At 50.3% G+C, this 22,204-nt stretch overlaps 1 protein-coding gene across 2 annotated transcripts in view; it reads right to left on the bottom strand.

Annotated features, from left to right (window-relative positions):
- The window catches only part of LOC144478978 (U-scoloptoxin(05)-Sm1a), a 115,895-nt gene that overhangs the window by 50,552 nt on the left and 43,139 nt on the right, over nt 1-22,204 (bottom strand). The window lies entirely within an intron of this gene.

The raw sequence follows: 22,204 nt of genomic DNA, 5'->3' as shown, positions 1-22,204 counted from the left end.
TTTTGTAGCCGTCATTCCCTCTCTGTTCCCCGGAGAACGTACTGTTCGGACGGCGTAATCTGTGTGCAACGCCGTTCTAGATTTTTATGAAATTGTCCCTTGCAGGGTCGGTAATATCCGTGCTCTCGTAAAGGAGCTTAAACGTACCCTTTGTCGAAGGTTATTTCCTCCACCTGTGCCTTCTTTGACACTTTTATTGCAGATCATTCCATGGAACTTCTTTATGAGCCGTATTTATTATTCTTGTCACTTTGCAAAGGTCTCCCGGATGCCCTTCGTCGAAGAACACGTGTCGCTCCAAGCTCTCAATGCCTTATGAAATTTTTTTATAGAAATACTTTTGAAGGGTTCTTCCTTGATGCTCTTCTTTATTGTGATTTTAAATAACCGGGACTCGCATTCGATTCCTCCAAGCCAATTCTCGTTTACAGACGAGCGATTCGTCCAGCGCGTAACGCAGGTTCGAACCGTTTTAAACAATTTAAGCGGAAAGGCGTAGAATCGCGAAACGGAAGGGAAAAGTTAGGGCCATAAAATGTCATTGGACGGCGAGCAAGGAGCATCGCGAAGAACAGAAGGAGATTCGGGGCTCCCGAAATTTTCGGCGAGAGCGGTTTTTAAGAGGAGAATCACGACTCTCTGGCCATGAATTTATCGTTTAGGTTGGCTGGTCGGTTTAGCCGATGCCGAGCTAACATCCTGGCCACGGGTGCGGAGCGATGTGTACGTATCGAATTTCGAGCGGTCGCCGACGATTCGCGGGAAATTGGAAAAGTTACCTTTTATCGAGTCCGTTTCGCCGCAAGGAGAGGATATACACGGTGCCCCATCCCCTGTCCTCGTCTCCCGTCCTCCCACTCCTCCCCTCAACCCCCTCAACCCCGTCACCGAGAAAAATATTTTATTGGAAATTGGAAAACATTGCGGGCAAAAACGACGAATCCCTCTTCGCCGTGGTGCGCGCCGGTTCGTTTTCCACGCTGGCCGGAAACGGGTACGCACGCCGTAACTTTTTACCATATTATGGGGAATAAAGCACCGTTAACTGTTACAAACTGTTCCGTAATGCGCTGCCAGCGTGAAACGAAATTCCGTCGGCGGGCCAGCCGTTTATAAAGCCCTCCCCGGCGCGGCTAGAACGGTTTAGCTCGCAGCATTGCCAGCTGTTGTCGTCGTAAGTTTCAGCTTTTTTCGCGGCGGCGACGATAGACTGGATCCAAGTTTGTTCAGCAACAATTTCACCGCGTTGTCGAAGGCGAACCCAGCTTTATTTAAGTTCCACGGTGGAGCGGTGACCGATTGTTTACCTGGTCCGGCAAAGACTGACCTGATCTACTTTTTCAGAAAGAGAGGCGGGAAGGCTATTCTAGTTCCTCCACAAAGGATGTGCTCTCGAACACTTTACATGGTAAAGTAAAGTTCGTTGGAATTGTTGAATACAATTTTCCTGGGCTTGTCCCACTAATCGCAGGTCTATGCTAATAGCAAAACTACTGAACTCTAAAATTCTTCTCGGAATAGGATTCATCATTATTATTACAGCTTTATCTCCTCTTCGCGTTAACGTAGATAATTTACTTGGCTCTCTCTATGTTATTCCTCTCTATAGTCTTTCAATTCAACGTACTCGACGAATGAAAAATTATATCCCGTTCCTGCTGGAGTGTAACTGATCCGCTTCGATCGATCACGCCTGACAAATAACGACGTTCTTTCCCTTGGTAACCCAAAGATTCTTCCGTGAATCCTCTTTTTTTAAATAAAAATCCACGACTGATTTGAATTGATGATCCGAAGAAGCGATTTCCATTTTGAGGAAGCAGGAGGACGTTCTCGGTGATTCGCGCGTGCTCTAATCCGATACCTTTAATTAGCTCGGAGCTCGGGACTCTCGGGCTTGCAGAAAATTAACACATTAATTGCCAAGGGAATAACGCGAGATCTTACGAGTTATGCAAGCAGGGACTGCCGCCGCGTCGCTTAGCGTATTAAGTTCGGCAAAGTTGCTCCATTATCTTCTTGACTTTTGATGCTCGTATTTCAGCGAGCCGGCCCATTGATTACACTATTGTGCGCGAAAGGAAGTTATTAATATCTGTCCGTGCCAACCGAGTTGCGACCTCTCTCCGCGCAACTATGGCAAATACTACCGTGAACAAACTTTCAACATAGATATTTTCCAGTGCTCGTTCGCAACTACAAAACTAAACGTTAATGCCTGTCTGAAGAACGGAGCGGCGGCGACGTTCCGCAAACATCTGTTCTCGAACTTCAGTGTTCCATTGTACCCAGTTAACAAGGAAATATAAGCCGACGAAAACTATGAGAGTCTTTGGATAAACTCAAATGTGAACTGTTTAAAACATCAACCTCCCGTATTCGAAGCGGTATTAATAGTGAAGACAAAATAGTTTTGTATATTGCTATTTCATGTTTTACTCTATTCTGTGCATATGAAATTAAATCTTGCAATTTGTACGATACAGGTACGTTTTTAACAGCGTTTTGTATTTAAACAAATTTGTTAGTGTAAAGATTATTTTGAAAAGTGACGCAACAAGTCTGAGCGGTCGAATGGCAGCAGTCGAGTGGAAGCTGCTAACGAATTAACAGCTACTCCAAGGCTCGATAACGGCGGCAACTATCGAAAAGCGACGCACGATGAAATTTCCTCTCCGGCCCCTTTTTGCAGGAGAAATACGTTCCACGCAGCTGTGAAGTGGCCCGATTCCGCGGCCAACGAATTGAAACGCGAAGCGCCGGTATAGCCGGCGATCAATCATGCGCCGCGGATGAGATTCGTATCGAAGCCACTTTAATAATTGGCAGGCTATCTTTCGACGTCGTCGCCGGGCTAGCGAAATATTTCACGCGGCCCCGCTTGGACAGGTGCGCGGAGCAAAAAGCGTAACAAGTTTCCCGCGGCGGGATAGAAGGATAGAAGGATAGAAGGACGGAAGGATAGAAGGCACGGCAAACATTCCCGGCTTCTCGTTCTCGCCGGCAGCCGTAGAAATATTGCTTGTAAATTTCCCGCGGACGGACCAGTATATCTTGTCGCCCCCTTCGGCCGGTTGATTTACTTCTCGTTCATTTTTTTTTCCCCCGGGCTCGTTTCAACGATAACTTCGGCCGGTCGAGGGTGCGCAGTGGGCCGCGCGGCGCGGGCGCGGCGCGGTGCCGGGATTTTCGTTCGCTCGCTCGCGCCGCCGTAAATCCGTTACGCCTCTGACACCACGCGTTTCCGATTACATCTGCGAGCTCATGATTATTTATTCGCTGACATCAGGCATATACAATCGTTAAACGCGACGTCCCGCGACGCAACGCCCGTTCGAGTTCGTTATTTGCTCGGGTATCACGGGAAATTACGCGGGACTCGCCGGACCCGAACCCCGACCTCGAAATTATGCCAGGAAAATCGGAAATTTATTGCCGCAATTAATCTTCATCGAGGGAGGGCCGCGGTAATCGGAAGAATCCGGCGAATTTTGGTCGGTGTTTAACTTGCGGGCCGCGCGGTGTCAACCGTGTTACGTGAAACGTATTTTGCGACGGTTCTAATTGCAGAGAAATAAATTTTTAGCAGACCAAAATATTGCGCAAAACTAGTCAGCTGAAATTCAATTTAGTTCGACACCCTCTCTTCGTCGTCGCCTTGAATTCGACGAAAACAGCCGTCGATTAATTCGCTATCATCGACGAGGCCATTCCCGCTGCTGGCAAACGAAGCCGAATTCGTGCCGGAAGAAGCGAGCGAACGATTCGCCGTTACAGATCGTATCAAAACCCACTTAACCCCGTTTATCAAGCGCGGTAATTTTTCGCAGCTGGCGAACAGTTCGGCGACGATGCTCTGTTATTGCGAGCCGCGGACGGAGACCGTGGCCGACGGCGGCGGCGGCTGTGAATCCATGCGGATTCGCGGAATGTTTCATGCATGAAACCGAACCGTCTTCTTGGAACATCGCGGCGGATTCTTGAGTCAACATTTCACGCGGTGAACCGAGAACGTCCATACATTTTTCACGGTATCCCGTTCCCACGAATAAGCAGTTCCAGACGATTGACTGCGTTGAATTAAACACGCGTTCTAAAGCAATTTTTTTAAAAGCGAGGAACGACGAGGAACGAAGCGATGGGGAAATCCTTTTCGACGCGTGTCGGCTGTTTGCCGAGAAAGAGTTTCTGTCGAAGGACGCGACTCTTGTTCGACGATTATATAGAGAGGAAATCGCGATCGCGGCACGGTGACCGCAAGAATTCGCTAGCTGTCGCCGTTGTTTCGAGAACAATTTAAACTTGCCGGGGCACGACGAAGACGGGATGCCCGGTAGATCGCGCGAGTACCGGCAATCGACCAGCGCCGCAATTTCCCAGGAAATTCTTCGCGATCCAGGGAGGAACTTCCTGATTCGAGGGAACCGCCCCATTACGCGAGCCTACCCTCGCCCCCCCTCCCCTCCCTTCCCCTCGCCGGGAAAGTGGTAAACAAGCTGACTGCGACGACTTATATGATTAAGCCTCCGCTGCGCGCGGGATTTTATTCGAGCGCCAATAAAGCCACTTTGAAGGGGATGCTGAAACGGCAGCGCTCTCCCCGCGAATCCGGCGAATGCGAATAAATAGGAATATTTTGCGGCGGAGAGCCGCGCCGCAATTTCTCGGCGAATCTTCGGATGTTTGTGCGGGGCGTCTAATCAAGCAAATAAGGCGACCGCGCACTCGAGACGTGCTTTCACCAATTTATTTACGTGTATTCGATACTCGATACGGCGAAATCCGCGCGCGTTGTGCAAAGCTTGTACAATGCGAAGAGAAACATATCCTATACGGTCCCATGTTGGTAAAACATGTTCTTGCCTCTGTTCTCCTAATTTCGAAAACTTGACGAGAAATACAGCGAGATGGGAGGAACTATAAATAAGGATTAACAGTTTTGTCAAACGATTAGCGGAATTAGGAGCGACGCTTTAATTTCGATTAAACGACTCGATTGTTGTCGCGACGACTAGTGGAATAACAGAGTTAATGGTCGGACAAGCGAGCGATGATCAATCGCCGTCGATGGAACAAGTAGTGCCAGGTTTCCCAGCGAGCCAGTAGAACAATACCTGTTTCAGAGAGACAAGGGGAACGGATATAATGTGCTGGCAGGAGAATGACAGAGGAGCCCATTAAGTAGAAACCGCTTCCTATGTCAGCAGGTGAAATCAGACGTTTACCTTCGCGTTGAACGAACATCTTCGACTTCTCGCGGTCTCAGATATATCCCTAATTCGCACGCTTTCAATAATGTATCGTCGTTTAATAAAACTTGCCTCTCGAACCAAACAAATGGAACGAACAATTTCCCCGGAAGATCAAAGACCGCGAATGCTTCTTTTCGTAAGCAGAATTATTTCCGGCACGCGGCAGATCCCCCGTATCACTCGCCCAACATCGAATTTACGATGGAGGAATTCGAGAGTCGAGACATTTATGCAACGCTCGCGTTTCGGCGAATAAAGCGGTAAAGGGCTCTCACGATAGCGTATTATGATGCATCGTACGTCATGCCAAAGTCCGTACATTGTCTGGAAAGTTTGTTCGCGCGGCGAACAGTTTGGGAGTAATTTGAGGTTGTCAGGCGAGACGACAAGGAGCCGGCACAAGAGATACACTCGAAAGAAAGTAAACAGCGCAGCAAGCCCTGTGGCGGAGCGGTTCAACCTGCTATTCAATTGTTCGGGGTCTCCAGTTTCACGGCGAGTGACAAATTTTTTCTCTCCGCCGCCGCGCTATCGGGCGCAGAAGTTGCGACGTCCGCGACAGAAGAGCGCGTTAAAGTCGACAAGAAATTGCTTGTTGCCGATGTCAACCCGCGAAGAAAGAATCCGCGTAGTCAGCTTCGCGGGAAAATACTTGGCCCAACAGGAACCATGTCCTTGGTCAAAGATATAAAGTCAGCGCAAACGATTTATCTCTCGTCTTATAAATACGTTGAATTCAATTTTCGATATGAGGCCATCGAGTTTCTGGATCAAGAGAACTTCCAAATCAGATGAAATTATTTACTTCTACCCTAAATTGCACGATGAAATTAGTATGAAAGGACAGTTGGACGTCTTGGCGCAGCAAAACGTGTATAAAAATTGTTTTTCTTCGAGGAATTCAATTCCAAGGACAGTCGATGGCGGACAGAGTGGTGTGGGGGTCGATTTCCTGCCAACAATGTAGAATGCTGGCCTCCCAGCTGATTGCGAGTAAGAAATCCGTAGACGAAGATGTCGCCATGTTAGATTTAAAGCTCGTGAATCTGCAAGTGGAGCAAGTCAGTCATAGATCGGACGAACGAGTCGCTGGTAATGAAATAAGAAGAAAAGGTCGAGCTTGGAGCAGACCAATCATTAGGAAAAGCGAGCGAATCGGTAAAAGACTTTGGGCGAAGGAAACAAGTGGAACGAGTCAGTCGTTGGCCGGCCAAGCAGCGCAACCACGCGATGTCGATGCCGTTAGGTGAAGAATAGAAGCATTCATCGAAATTACGGGAACCGAGGCTTCCTCGAGATTTTCTTCGGGACCAATTGAGACTGACAATGACCGAAGATCATTGAGAAACCGGAGAGCATCTGTTCCTCCGGCCGATTTATCCTGTTCCATGTGTTTCGGTGGAAATTACCGATCAGACAAGGCGGCAACGGAGGAAATTCCAGCGGGAGGAAAAGCCCGAAGACGCCTTCGGTATCCCGGCCGTCGATTTTCCTCGTCTCGGCGAGATTCCGGCTGGGCCGCAGAGATTCCGTGCCCGGAATTGGCTGCTCCTTCGCGAGAATTCTAGCCGCGAATCGCGCGACGCGCGACGCGTCGAGCCCTCGTTTTAATGAAGAAGCATCGCCGGCTCGGTTAGGCTCGGCTTCATTAGAAACCGGCGAAAGTCAAACGCGGCGAGGGAACAGCTTCGAGCGCTGTCATCCGCCGATCCGTCTCGAATTTCTCCGTGTTTACTCGCGCGAAACATTTACGAACAATCCGACACCGAACTCTGAGGGAACTTTGCTGATTCGCGGGTCGTGAAGCCGAGGCTTTATATCCTTGAAATCTCGCGATTAATTTGCTATAATAACTGAAAGCGCCGGGACTTGATTCATCGCGAAATTGCCCAAAAGAGATTGAAACGAAATTCTCCAGATACGTCTATTTGCATAATTTTCTTTCGTCCCGTGTCATAATAAACAAATAGATTGCAATTTTCAGGGAGACCTGGCTGACGAGACGGGCGAGCGTTCGAATTTCATATATCTGGGAAGCGCGCGCATCGTTTTCACGTACGCTAATGCTTATAAATATTGACCGTAGTGGGATATTAACAAGTTTGCGCGGTAATTTGATATAACTTGGTGCTCCAGACGTGCCGAAATTAATGGGAAACGGATAATATAGCGCACCGCGGTCCGCGCCCGTTTTAAGTAGAAACAGTAAGGCATGGTTCGGCGTGTTTGCTACATCAAACATCGCGCGCGGTCGGCTAGTCTTTAAATTTGATTTCTTCCGAGAGGAATACTCTGCGCGAGGAGGATTAAATTATCGATCCTTCGCTCGTTTATTTAAACGGTTAAACGAATATAATTCCATTTATTATTATATACGAGCTAATATCTCTAACGAATCGATTTAATCCTCCGATTCGGGTAATTACCGCATTATTGGTATGTCGATTAAATCCAACGCAAACTCGTTAACCAATTACGAGATCTTCTCCGCGATTCGTTCGTAACGCGCGGCAATTATTAATCGAGAGATATTTTCATCCCGCGGGTCCCGATGTTAGAAATTCGAGAAAATTTGTATCGTTCGATAATCTCAAGTAAGCCGACGATGTTCCACGGACAAATTATGCACGAGGCTCCTGTCTAAGCCTCGATTTGATAATGCGATTATCGTGCTTGCCACGACGCTGACGCGCGTGTCCTGCCTACTCGGAATTGCTTGGCGTGTCAATCAATAATTATATTGGTCAGCCCGCTATTCAACAATCAGCGCCGTTTCAAAGCGTTTCTATTACCGTTTCGATTCACGCTACGAAACGGATTCCGTGGAATCTCGCAGTGCGCTCTCTTTTCTGGGAAAACATCGCCCTTTATTCGAACGCCCGCCGAACGAATCGATATTACTCGCTCGAAGTACTTCCATTATTTCCTGTACTTTTTATTCCGCGCCCTCGAGTCCGAGGATCCGTCGCTCTCGTGCGAATTCCATTCACCCAACTAATGTGTAACCGAACCCTTTACCCGGAATAACGATCGAGATCCTTGATTGTCGCTGCTTCTATTCGAGATACAAAGACCGGCAATTTTTTCGCGAACTAGCAAGTAGTCGAGGACGCTTCTTAATCGGACAGGAGGGAGAACCTTTGGATCGATGACAAGTAGAATAAATCGGTCTCTGGTCGGACAAACAATTAGTTCGGTTTAACGCAGATATCGAATATTTCTCTGCGAGCCCGAACGATTGGTATACAAACGTGTATTGTGTTTTAGATCGGTCGCGAGTGAAACAGGTCAGTCAGCGATCAGACAAACGGCGCAAGTTTCGAATACCGACGTCGCGAAATGAAATATGGATGACACGGACTGCCGTCGAACAATGGAATCTCGGTTAGCCTGAGCAGTCTCAAGAAGCGTCGATTTAATTATCCTCGGCGAGAGACTGGCTGATTTCGCCGGAGAGCCCGGAAACGGCGCGGCTCGGCGCGGCTCGGCGCGGCGCATCGATAATCGGCGTCAGATAATGCGTCAGGCGCCGGTGTTCTTAATGGCCCCGTCACTCGGCGAGAATTAACGCGATACAGAGGTCGCAGGTCGACCGGTTTCGAGCGGGCAACGTCTGGAAATGGCAGACATATCTTCGCGGTGGACAACCGTCTCTCTATGATGCGTTTCCCCGGACCGTTCGGTCACCGATCGGCCTAACTGCCCGTGAAATCACCCCGCAAACTGTCCCGCCCTTTCCCCAACGTTCGTTTCGCCGCTGCCGTCGGGACCCCGGATCCGTGGCCGACCGATCAACATGCTACAACTATCCGATCGACCGAAATTAGTTCGCGAACCGAACAAATATCCGAGTCCATTTCGTTTCGCCGACTCCTTGCGCTACGACAACGCGTCGTCGGGCTCGTTAGCGTAATCCACTAAAAATAAATGCTGTGCACTTCCTTCGAAACGAAATCGATCTCGATAAGGATACTACACGCCGAAATATTTTTGCATGAACGATCCGATGAACTCGCAAGTAAGCGCATCCTCTGACGGCTACGAAAGCCGCGAAGCAGCGGAGCTCTCGTTTAAACTAATCATCTTTCGCCGGGAATCGAGGCGATACAGAAATTATAAGCCAACTGTAATCGCTTTGATCGGGGCGCTGGAGCTCCGATATTCTCGCATTTGAATATTTCACGGATATAATCGTTCGCAAGGATTACAGCGACGACTGCGACGCTTACATCTGGTCATTAAAATTCCGATAGGTTGCGGAAACTTAAATAGAATACCTGACAACGACAACTCTACTTCAGTCTTAACGAGGCACATCTTGCACTTAGTCCTTAATCCGGCTCGCACTTCATTCCTCGAATAATTAAAAAAACTGCGTCGAGACTCCCTGAAATGCTAACGGCGTCTTCCGTTGACCTGGAATCGATCTCGAATGGAGCATAAAATAATTTACATCTGTCCCGGTCGTATACGCCGCGAAGGATAAAATATTTGTTTAAATAATCGTCGATTTAGGATCTATTGGAGGGTACTTGAAATGCTTTGCTCCTAGAAACGCGAGAAACTAGTTGAAATAAAAGCACCGCTGGAAGCACTAGTTGCTTGGCTGGCGAGAAGCTGGGCTCGGCTGAAGACGGAAAATAACGAAGACCCAGCGGCAAGCCAAGAGCATTCGCAGCAGAATGGTCCCGAAAAAATGCCCTCGGAGTGCAGGTCGTTCCAGCGCCGACCTTGACTGTCCGCGTAAGCCTCGAAAGGGGAATCAGTGAACCAGAGGGCAGCCGCGATCGAGTGCCGGTGACGCAGGGGACAGAAAGTCAAGTTTCCCACCCCTGTCGGATCAACGTGGCGGCGTGAAAACGGTGTCAAGAGTCGTCCACATCGTCGCTCTCTCCCTCCCTCTCTCTCTCTCTCTCACTCTCTCTTCCTCTCCGTTCGTCTCCGTCTAGCTATCTGGCTCCCTCGATCCTTTCCGCGTCTTCCATTTTTTTCCGTTGGCGGTCGGCGCAGATGGTTCGACGGTTTCCCAGATATGCCAATGAGATGTACTCGAGGCTGCGATTTCTCGTGGCGGCCCCCGGGGCTCTGATGCTTTCAGAGGCTGTTCCACGGTAGCGTAATAAACCCAGATAGGTAATTAGCTGGCTAAGCACTAGAGCATTCCGGCCTAAAGGATCCTCGAAGCAGAATGCGGCTCGTAGGTAAAGAAGCGAGAAAGGGACGGTCGAGAGGTTAGCGGACAGGGGCTGGCCAGGGCGCGGGGGGGTGGCTGGAGAGGCCGCGGAGGGCCTAGGAAGAACAAGAAGTCTGCCCACGGCAGATCCGTGACTAATCTGGATCTCCTGGGACGTGAATGCGGCCGCGGTCGCGGACGCGGACGCGGCCGGTTCCCACTTCAATATCTTCGCTCGGGGTTGCTGCCACCCCGACGGCCACTAAGTGGCCTTCCGCGTCCCTCGCCAATCCCGACCCCCCCCCCCCCCCCCCACCGCCCGCCACCTTTCAATAGTCCCCGTTATTAATAACCGCGACGTTTTTTCGTTCCGTCTCCAGCCCGGGGAGGGTAACGCGTCCCGCCACCCTCCGGCCCCGGCCGCCCGTGCTGCCGAATCACTCGAAGCCTTTCGCTCGCGCGAGAGACTTCCTCGAGAGCGTGGTGGGGCGCTTTTGTCTATTCTCGACGCCCACCCCCGATACCGCGCGCCGACAGAGTTCCGTGTCGCGTTTCCTTTTCGGGAGTGCATCGGCCTACAAAATTTCGGGTATTGTCTGAGACTATTTTATTGTTTGAAACATCTTCGAAAAGCTGTTTTCTTTCAACTATTATAATTAAATATATTCCAATGCGTTCTACAATTTTTCCTTCAATTTCCTCAATTGGCCCTCAAAAATTCTACCGCCCACACAGTGTGACGTTATTAAAAGCAGCCCAGGAACGCGATGAGCTTTTCACAAGAAGAAATTAAATGGGAAAAGACAATATAAATAAAAGAAGAAAATGCATTCTCCTCGAGCCGCAACGCCCACACGGATAAACATAATGTTGCAGCCACCCCCGAGTCCCATCCCAGATCTCCTAATCGAATCGGCCAGCTGCAGACATATCGTGTCTGACCATGCACGTGCTGAATTTACTAGCTCGCATAGCATCCCAGATGCCGGCAATCTTCCCCTTAGGTTACCGTCCGATCATGCCTGGACCTTGCTTGCCGGTGCCACGACGAATCCGGCTGCCAGTAAAAGCTATTTTTGCTCGCGAAAAGTTCGCGTTATCGTTCTATTTATGATTATCGGCGTCCACGGAAAGGAGGAAGCTCGTAAAATAGCTGACCTCGTCGATTAGAGCGGCGCGGAAACACCGCCCGGTCGCAATAAAACCAGGAAACCCGTGACTGGCGTTATTGCCGCTGGCTGACACGTTCCTTGCAGCTGGGGAAAGATGTAATACAGGACGCGGTGACCTCTGGAGGGGGCTCGAACAATTTTCTGCTAACGTCTGGGTAACTTTAATACGCCGGCCAAGAGCTGCGGGGCCTGGATTTTATTGCGTGCTCTAACGGCAGCCGAGTATATCGTCTAATATCGGTGAATTAGAGACTGCGAACGGCTTTTCGAAAGCGCATCCGACCGAAATCTGGACGGTATATTTTCTGCGAAAAGTTTCGTTGCGGAGCCGTCAACGCGAACGTTTCAATATTGGAGTTGCCGCATTAAAGAAATAACTCGGTTCGAAGTTTCTACGGGCATCGCAGCGAGGAGTCGAGGCGAGGCGAGGCGAGGCGAGGCGAGGCGAGGCGAGCGGTTCTGGCATGGCAGAGAGGAAGGGAGCGAGTGATTTAGGGGCGAAGGGAAGTTTCGGAGCAGCCGATGCACGGAGGGGAGCAATGATAAAACAATTAGCGCGCCTCGACCCGGCGTGATAAGCGGGCGGAAACGTGTGTCGCGGGGAATTCCAGCCGAACAGACGACAAGATGCCTGCTGCAACGGTGCATTGCACGCGCACGCGAGTGCATCCTGCCCCTCGGCATTGTAGGGTCACATAGCGCCCCTGCATAGTGGTCATTGCGGTAGCACGATGCTATGCGGCTGCATACAGGCGCGTGCAGGCGATCGTGCACTCGCCGGGCTCTCTCGCGAGCGAGCACGCTTCCGGGCGATCGCGGCCTGCACCGCCGTGGAATCTAAGAATGGAATTCGACGGTGATTCAGCGAAACTTGAGATTCCAGCGGAATCGGGATTGTCCGGCGAGAAATTTCCGGATCGGCCATCCAACGACACTCTATCGACGGTATGTATTTTGCAGTGCTATTGTCGGAGCTGATGACACCGCGACCGCGACCGCGACCCAGGCCCCAACCGCGACCGATGCACTGGCCGATGCACCGTCCGTCACTTCGTGCCCAGACTTTCGCATTTCGAAGCGGCTTCTAATTCGTGTTGACTCTAATGTATTTTATAATCGACCAAATAGTTTGTCAAGCTGTTTCAGAATCTTCTGACTTAAATATAGAAATAGTACCTTTCGTACCTGTAACCCTGTGATCTGAATCTACAGTCTCCTTAGAAAGCGTGAAAATAATTCCTACTGAAGTTAGGGATAAAGTATATTTGGTATCTCTACCTTTCATCCACTTCACTGCACAATCTCTCAGAATCTGTGAATCATTTTCTACACAATGAATCCAGACAAAGAATTATGCAAAAATGATTGCGGAACAAGACGACAGCCTGGACATTGAATACCCTGAAAATAATTCGCCAGAAATGCCCTAAGAATAATTTCTAACAAATGCCGTCCATTCTTCTGGTTGTTCTCTTCGTCGTTTACATCGCGAAATACAGAATTGCTTAAAGGCCAAGAAAAGTCTCGCGTCGTATATCACTGGAGACAAACACGTAGAAAATTCAACTCTTCTTCCCACCTCTTGTTCCTGCTGCTATCTTCCGAGCCCCAAGAAGAATCCGATTCTTCACCATCTACCGAGCATAAACTGCGCCCCGCAATTTCCGAGATACCTCATCGCGAAAATTCTATCCGACATTTCATTATTCACTTTCGCTATTTGCCGCGGTTTCTGCTTCATTGAGAGCGGAACATCTCCACTGTCTTTCGAGGACAAATACCGAGGAAATTTTCCGCTATCCTATTCTTCTCTGTATGCCACCCACTGACAAACGTAAAACACACTGTACACCTCCGTCGACGCGTGCTGAAATATTCAATTCTCAATCGCACAAGTTCACTTTCTCTTGTATTTTATGCTTCGCGGAGCACTCGTGCGAGAACGCTGTAAAGTTGAAATAATATTTCCAAGAAAATCTCGATTTCACCGTGGACGATATCGACGCGATCGGTAGTTGAATTTTCACACTCGGCGTTGTTTAGCCAGCGGAAGAAGTCGCGGCGTGTTTGCATTGCCATTTTTACCGCAGTCCTTTTATTATCGCTATTGCTCGTCGTTGACCTTTTCCTCCGTCTTCGTCGAATAGAGTAAAAAATTATTTACCTTCGACAAGATAATTAAAGCTGGCCGTTCCCCCACTCCGCGAGGAAATTCAATTCCCCGACTGTCTTCCCGGAACAGCTGATCCCTTTACGCCACGATCGTAAAAATCTTATTCCCCCGCGGCAGAAAAGACGCCATAAAGCCGCCAAGGATATCCGACCGCGTAAAACACGACCACCGAAGACTTTTACGTCCTTGTAGCTGGCCCTTTTTCGCTAAGCTGGTCGGAATTCGTTTTCTGGCCGGCCACCGAAACGGCTGCGGCGAACATCACGGCAGTGGCTAATCGGTTCCCTTAAAGGCAAATGTCCCTCGGATAAAACCGGTGTCCTCCGAGTACCTCGTTCTCAAAGAAATCGTCGAACCAGCGCGACGAACGTCCATTCCCTTCCCTTAAATTCCGTTATCTTCGCAGTTCGGGCACGAACGACCTTTTTATGATTTACTCGCGAGGACCGACGCCGAAGTTCAACCATAAAAAATCGGCTCAACTATTTTTCGTGATAGGAATATTGTCCACTGTCTTGCATATCTTTGGGCGAAGAGAGGGTCAATCTAGGCAGGAATTCAAGTGTCTTCGTTTCGGTATCTGCTTTATAATTTATTTCATCTCTAATAAATTGTAGGAGCTTTTCCTTGCATCTATCAATGTGGTACTTCCTAATAATTCTTTAAATTTTTTTCGCTATTCTATTCATTGATAGTATAAGATATTCTTTTTCTTCAAACTTGTAGAACAACGCAATTTTGATCTCTTTCAATGGAAGAATGTAGAACGAGGGCAGTTTCTGCGCCGAACAGGACAATAGCTATCGAGATTGCCAGAGGAGACGCGCGAAAAGAGAGCTAGTTTGCAAAATACCGGTTAAAAATATCAGATTAAAGCCTCTCATCCTTTACACCTCGTGTTTCTATTTCCATCGCATCTTATCGTCAACTTCTCCCTGTAATCACAATTCTATTGACGAGTGGGTGGTTCGGTTTCAAATCAACTGGGACATACGGCCAAAGGTAAATTAAAATATATATACGGTGCGGCATCCTCGAAAACTTCAAAGCATGTATCCTAAGCGTCAGACTTCGTTATCGAGTCATCTGCATATCTGTCTTTTTAGGGGATGTCGTCGTGCTTGTATCGTCCTAGGTTCGGACAAGATAGTTGGAACAACATCGTTGTTTAATCTATATTTTAGGGAACTTTTGAGCGCAAAATTCTAAACACATGGTCGGAGCTCATCGCAGAGTTACACAGATCTCTGCGCAGTGTCCACTTTGCGCGGACAATTTTCATCGCGCGTCCGCAGCCAAATTGCTAACTAACGCGCCCTTAATTCAGCCCTCCGTCTAATTAATTCGCAGTCCGTGTCATCGTTCTCGAACGCGTCCGGGGGTGAATTTCAATTTACCCGGACCAGCCGTAAGCCATCGCAGTACACGCCTAAACGGTCCAATCTGTGTCTTGCCGAGCCGGCGCGGAGTGGAGCGGTGTCCCTAAACGCTGTTAATTCGAGGTGCGGATCGTGCGCGCCGTGGCCGCACCAACTTCGAACAATCTCTAGGGGGCAAACGAGCGTTTTTCACCCCGTTTTTTTTTCCACTAGAAATCCCGTGGATGCTCGACCGAGCGGAACGAGGAACTTTTGCGAGCGGAACGTCGGGGACGAAGCCGGTCGAACAAAAACATCGTTAGGGACGACGCGAGTGGCCGCCGCCGCCCTATCGTCGGGGATTGGGGGTTGGGGGTTGGGGGTTGGAGGTTGGAGGTTGGTCGGCCGCGGAGGGTGGAGGCTTTGGCCGTGTCGAAGTGCAGGATTTCGAAGCGGAGGGTCGAGGCCTCAGCTGGGTTGGGCAAACTGACCCAGATAGGTGAATAGTGAATGCACCCTCTGCGCATCGGGGGTTGCTCGCAGGCTGCGGCTCGCGGAAAATACCGCCGCCCGGCCCTCTCCGTCGACTACTGACCTCCCTCTCCCTCTCTCTCTCTCTCTCTCTCTCTCTCTCTCTCCCTCCCTCCCTCTCTATTTCACTACATATACATATAGCTCTCTTCCATCCATCGCGGACAATGCGATCTCTCGTAATATGAATCACCGGCGAGCGGGTGCACGCGTGAAACCGCTTCTGCTTACGTCCAGTCGAAGCGTGGATGTGCAGCGAAAGAGAGGGAGAAGGAGAGGGAGAGAGAGGGGACTGCTGAGAAACCGGGACGGGGTGGGGCGGAGAAGAATGGGAACGTCGACTGGTCCGGCTGACCGGAAATGGTTCGGGTAACTTGGCACCGGGGGGGAAAAAAAGTTTCGACAACACTTCTCGCTCGTTAACCACCTGGCCGGATTTTTTGTTGTTCGAAACTGTTTCTGACTTTTTACAACGGCGGAACGATTCGAGGGGGTCGATAACGGTGTAAGAAACGTTTTAGCAGGACGAGGCGTGTCTCGGCTTTTTTGCCGAGGTAATTCTCGGCATCTGGCGCAACTCTGACCTGTGATTTTATTCGGTTTCCGGTTGTCGGGCGAACCGGCGGTTGTTCCGCGACCACGTCGTTTGGGAATTCCGCAGCACCGTCAGTGTTTTAAAAGTCGTTTTGTATACGTTTACCGTTAATGCGGTTAGAGGGTGAGAAAGCGGCGGTTCGTGCTATAAAATACGTCGAGCTTATGATTTCTTCTTGCGAAGCCACGACTGTGCAGAGATCGACGATTTCTCATTCGAAGAATGCTTCTTCAATCTGTACCAACATATCGTCTATTCTCTCAGGTTACATAATTTGCTGTTCAGAGCATTCGTTATTATTTTCCGAATAAATTCATTAGTTTCGAGAAAGTTTCCGGAGAGCGAGGGATGAATTCGGAGCAGCGATCATAGAATCGGCCAGATCAGGAACAGCCAAGCGGCTTCCGGGATCCGGGTGAAAAGCGGGTGACGCAGGCTCGAAATATTTGCGGCCGTTGTCATCCGTTGGAAAGTTCTCGGCTTTCAGCTGGTCTAAAAAGGCAGATCCGCGGCCGGGTAAAAAGCGGAGCAAGTTTTGACAGAAACGGCGGGCTTCTCGCGGAATACTGCGAAGCTGTAAACGCGAGACGGCTCGCGGTGGCGCGCGGAGGACGCGTCGAGCCGAGCCGAGCCGAGCAGAGCCGGTATTGCGCCGGCACAATGGCAAAAGCCATTGACATTCTTGGCCTTATTGTGCCGCGGCGAACAAGTGGCCGTGTGTCCCTCGCCGCATCGCCGCCTCGCCGCCTCGCGCTGCGAGTTACTTAGCAGGAGGAATAGACGCTCCGGAGAGCGAATGGATATTCATCGGGGCGGCCAACGCGGCCAACGCCGCCAACGTCTCCGGCTCGGCCCGCATTGTCGACGCCAAGCCGGAAACAATACTTGTGTGAATGCCTGTCAGATGCGACACCCCCGCAGCAGTCGTTGCACGCGTGTCCGTGGTTAATGACGATGCTTAAATGCCGCGCCGAGCCTAGTCGAGCCGCTTGCCGAACGAACGAACGAACGAACGGACGAACGGACGAACGGACGAACGGACGAACGTCGGCCGACAGCCGGCTGAGATTGGATAAGCCATTATGCCGCCCCGCGTGCACGCTCAATTGGGAACGAGATATCGCGAGCTGACGGTCCGTCTGTCCACGGAGACGTTAATGAAATTGTCCCCGAGCTCGACAAACTCTCTCGGCTTCGCTGCCAGGTTTCTTTCTCCCTGAAACAAAGCTGTTTTTCCATCCGAGTGGACGGTTTCTTTTCACCGCGCGAACAATTTTCTATATATTCGAGGTGCGAAAAATGTCCCTGATTTTATAGCTTCGATTGCCTCGAATCGGAGGCATTTCGAGGAAACGGATTAATTCTAGCCAGCAAAAGAAACTCGTCAATGTACTGTGTAGAACGTTTCGCAGAGATCTCGACGAAAGAAACTCGAGCAAAATCGCGCCGTTTTTCTTCGGCCGCAGCTGATCTGTGAAAGTTCTCGTGACATCGGCGCGAGGAGCGCAATGGAAGCTGATAATCCGGTTGAAACAATGGATCAAAGGCGAGAGAGTTCGCCTCCCTTACGAATGTTCGGGGCTCGTTGCGCGAGTCAATTACAGGCGAGTCCTAGTCGTAGCCGTAACAGGAACGGTGCTCCTACGGATCCATCGATCTCCCCGGTGCCGTTTATCCTAGCACTTTACGGATTGCCAGCTGGCTCTTTCCCGGCGCAATCTACGGATATATCAGACGGCCGGGTACGGGACGGGACGTGGAGCGAGGAGGAAACGGACCGACGAGACGCACGGGGGACGGTCTGTCAACTCCTCCGGTGATTTTTCATTAACGGAGCGGACTCGCAGCGCGTTCACGCGCCGCGGAGCTCGACGCAACCCTCTCGAGGAAGGCCTCGCAGTCCCGCAAATCCGTGAATACGCTCGGAATCCCTCGCCCAGCCGCGACGACGCGACACCGGCTCGCACAAAATTTTCAATCTCTTTCAAACTCTACTAAATTTTGATTGCATATTTTTGAGTGTCCAGGCCGAGTTCTCGATGGAGAAAGCTCGTTCCTTCGAAAGCGCATTCTTCGCGAGACGATCCCCTGGAAACGTATCGCCCCTGGAATTATGAATATCGAGCGTCTTGGCTCCCGGCAAAATGCTTTTCAGGGTTTATTGAAACGTACGGCACAGCCTACGTTGCGCGGCAGACGGCCGAATAAACTGCACTTATGCAGGAGATAATGCGGCAGGATGAAACTGTCGAGCGGCGGTTTCGGGAAACTGGAAATAATGGATGTACAGGGAGCGCGGAGATTGTTCTAAAGTTTTCAAGCCGTGCATCGCGCGGTTCGTTGTATTTTTGCTACCTTGCGAAAAAGACATTATTCGAGAACGCGAGAATTTACGTGTAATTAACGGACACGGGGATCGACGGAAAATTGACTTGGCTGTTGATGGAGTTTGCGACGCGCCTCGCACGACGTCGTTCGAAATTTCAAATTATCTCGAGGAACGGAGAGTCCCGATTCCCCGCCTAATTTCCAGCAAAATCGAAGCAATTATCAGCCGAAAGAACACACGTGCAATCAATCGCTGATCGAGCGCGACCAACAGGCCGGATTGCCCGCAAACCATCCCCGGGTCCGGCCAGTAAATAGTCGCTTGTAATCAAAAGAAATAAGAGGGACGCGGATGAAATCCAATCCTTTCATCGAGTAACAACCATCGGAGCGTCGATTGCATTTCCACGGAATCTGTCCCGTTTCGTCGTTCGTCATCAACGACAGACAATAAAATGGTTCTTCGCGGTTGCGACGATTGTTTCTGCAAGCTAGCCGGCGATGACGAACGCGCGTTTAGCCTCGCGGATGGAAAAAAGGCAACGAATCCAGCCGGGACACGATGAGTTATGCCGGCAACGCCGACGGCGATATTGCTCGCGTAATTGATCGAACGAGAACCGGAGAGCTGGATGTTTACCAGGTCCGAGGCGTCGCCCGTCGAGTTGCAGCGGCGGGGATTTCTTCTCTCTTGGTTTGCGAGCTCGTGGAACCCGATCACGTTTTACGAGCAAGAATAATGCCTGCACGAGCAGGGCTCTCTTGATAGATTGGCCCGGAAAACGCGGACGGAGATCTTCTCGGCCATCTTCGTGCCCTGCCCTGCCCTGCCCTTCTCACCCTGCCATGGAAGTGTAATTAGCGGACGTAATTACCGGCTAAACTGCTTCGCTGAAAGGACCTTTGCGTCGACACTCGGGACGTTGCAATATCAAAACGCCTGCTGGACGTCGACGGCCCGGTTCGTTGGAAGGATTAATAGAGGATGTATGGTGCCATATTGAATACGACACCGGCGTTGACTTCGGACTTTGGGTAGTCTGCCAAATTTTGTACAACCTAAAGATTACGCAATTTCCAAGGGAATGTGAATTTGAAAGGGGAACTATTCTCTGTTAAAAATATCAAGAGTAATAAAAAGGGTTAAAGAATCCTGTGCCACGGCAACAATGGAGAAAGATAAAGAGTGCGAGGAAGCCAGTCGCAAAAAGCTGGATCCTCTGCGAACGGTCAAAGTAATCAAGAACGCGCTTGGATAACAAAAGACAGCCATTTAAATCGCTGCGAATGTAAATCAAAGTCCGTCATCGCGAGGAAAAAGAAATTGAGTGGTGGACAGCGAGCGCAGCAGGTTCCCGTTTGTCTCTTTCACATCCGCGACAGCCTCGGCGATGTTGCCGTAAAAGATCGGCTCCCAGTTTCCATTTCGGGCGAGGAGACCGTGGAACGCACCCGGAGAGAGAACAGAAGCGGAGAGAGAAGCGGAAGTCTCGCGGAAACGGCGAAAAGGGTGGCAAAGGGTGGAGAGGAGGGCGCGGATTCCGGCGGTGGCTCAGGGAAAAAGGCGCAGGCAGACGGATTAGCTCTTTACCGCGGCACGATTCAATCTCTGCTGGCCGCAGGCCTCTCGACACCAGGCCTCTCTCGCTCTTCGGCCACTGTCGGACCACCGCCGTATTGTTTCGAATCAGATCGCTGAGCTACAAGGAAATCTGTTCAGACTTTGGTTCTCGTTAAGCCGCGGCGCGCGTTCCGATCCTCCCAGGGACCGACGCAACTCGACACGGCAGCGACGCGACGCCACGCGATTAATCATTGCCGAAGTGTGTCAGCCGGCTGATCGATATCGCGAAGAAACCCGCGATCAATCCGGGACATATTATTTCGGTTTCGAGACGAGGCCGGGTCGTTTTGATTGAACTCCCTTTGGAAGGGATCCGCGGAGATCCCTGCCCGTATTGATTTGCTGCTTCCTTTTTTTCTCTTTTCTCTCCTGGCTTCCTTTCGCTTCGGCGTTGAGGAAGGAGGAGGAGGAGGAGGAACGCGGAGGTTGGAGACACTTGCTCGATGCGATGTCAGAATGATTGTTTAGGTCGGTGCGCAAATTGTTCGAACAGTTGACGAGATTCCAGCGGAGCCTGACTAGAAAAATGTTGAACTACTCTTTTTCCTCGCTCCTCTTATTTCCTTCGGACTGGCATCGGATCTACGTCGAAGCCGGCGCGATAACCCGAGTGTATCGTTTCTCGCGGAACAGCCCGTGGCGGCGTTGTTCCCGACAAGTTTTCGTCAATGTTCCGGAAGCGCGATAGCACCCTCCAGCGTAAGAGTTTAATGGGAGAATTCGCCGGAGCCGATTAAACGCGACGAACCCGAAGAACCGCGGGGCCATTGTTGCCGAAAATTAGCCAAGATTCGCAAGTTTTCTAGTTTCGCGGTGCCGGCAACATTCCCGGGATATGTGCGTGTGGCAAACACGGTTCGACTGATGAGATTCTGGGGAACGAGCGGCCCGAAGACGTTCAACAACGTCTGAAACGACTCTTTCAACTTCTTCGCCGTTAATTAATTAACTCGCGCGGGGCCGAGATTCAGCCGAGATTCAGCCGAGATTCAGCCGAGGGCTAACCGAGGGCCGAACCGTTTCCAACTTTCTTGGCCGCCACTCGTGTGTCTCTATTATATTTGTCTTTCTTAATTTACCGGCTCGACCGCCAGCCCGCCTCCTCCCCTTTGCGCTATCAACATCCTCGGCGATCTCCGCGAGCCGGCAAAGAACGAGCCTTATAAATCTCGGGGAAAATGGAGGAACTGGACCAAGCGGAGAAGAATCACGATGGCTTTGTCCGCCTAGGTCAGCCGCGCCGCCGGAACACGACCGCCGCGGCCTGCCGGGCCATTTTTCCACGCTCCCAGAATAATTCAGATCTTCCGTCTCCTGTCTATTCCTCGGGTTACGCGTCCTCTGCTCTCACGAATCCCCAAGCCATAAACGAAGTTAAAATATCTGCAGCCTGGTAGAAACAAGAGGCTGGGATACACCTCCGAACGCGAGCGTGTACTTTAATTAATACAATTAGATCGAAGCGTTTCGGGATCGTCGAGTCGCGCAGATATTTCCCGGTCAGCGAGCTTCCGGATTAATAAATTTCGAGGAGAGAAGCTGCTTCCTGCACAATACCAAGTGTCAAGATCATTCGAAACCGATTATCCAGCCACGATGCTGCTGCTGCTATTGCTGTGCAAAGGGTTCGAGAAATTCCACTCGGTTGCTCGGCTTCGTAACTTCTAGCGACGCATCGCGATCATTGGTCTGCCTCTGTTCTGGCCACGACAGCTATCCGAGAAGGTCAAGAGGCTGTCGGCTGTCTTTTCGATGTCTATGGAAACTCGGGAATGGTTCGATAAATATCCCGTTCATCGATATCTTTTTCAAAGAACGAGTTTTAAGGCAATAATGCATGAGAATTGACATAAATTTAGAAAATATTATATACGAACAATCTGAATTTGACTAGGATTTCTAAGAAGCAAGGAATTTAAGACGCAGTCTCTAGCCATTTGAACGGAGAGTCGTAGAAGAATAGATCCGTCGAGCTTCCAAAATATTCCGAATTTCTCC

Source organism: Augochlora pura, chromosome 3 (genome assembly GCF_028453695.1).
Source record: "Augochlora pura isolate Apur16 chromosome 3, APUR_v2.2.1, whole genome shotgun sequence".
Lineage (NCBI taxonomy): Eukaryota > Metazoa > Arthropoda > Insecta > Hymenoptera > Halictidae > Augochlora > Augochlora pura.
Note: the sequence above shows the minus strand (reverse complement) of the source record. Positions and strands in the feature narration are given on the sequence as shown.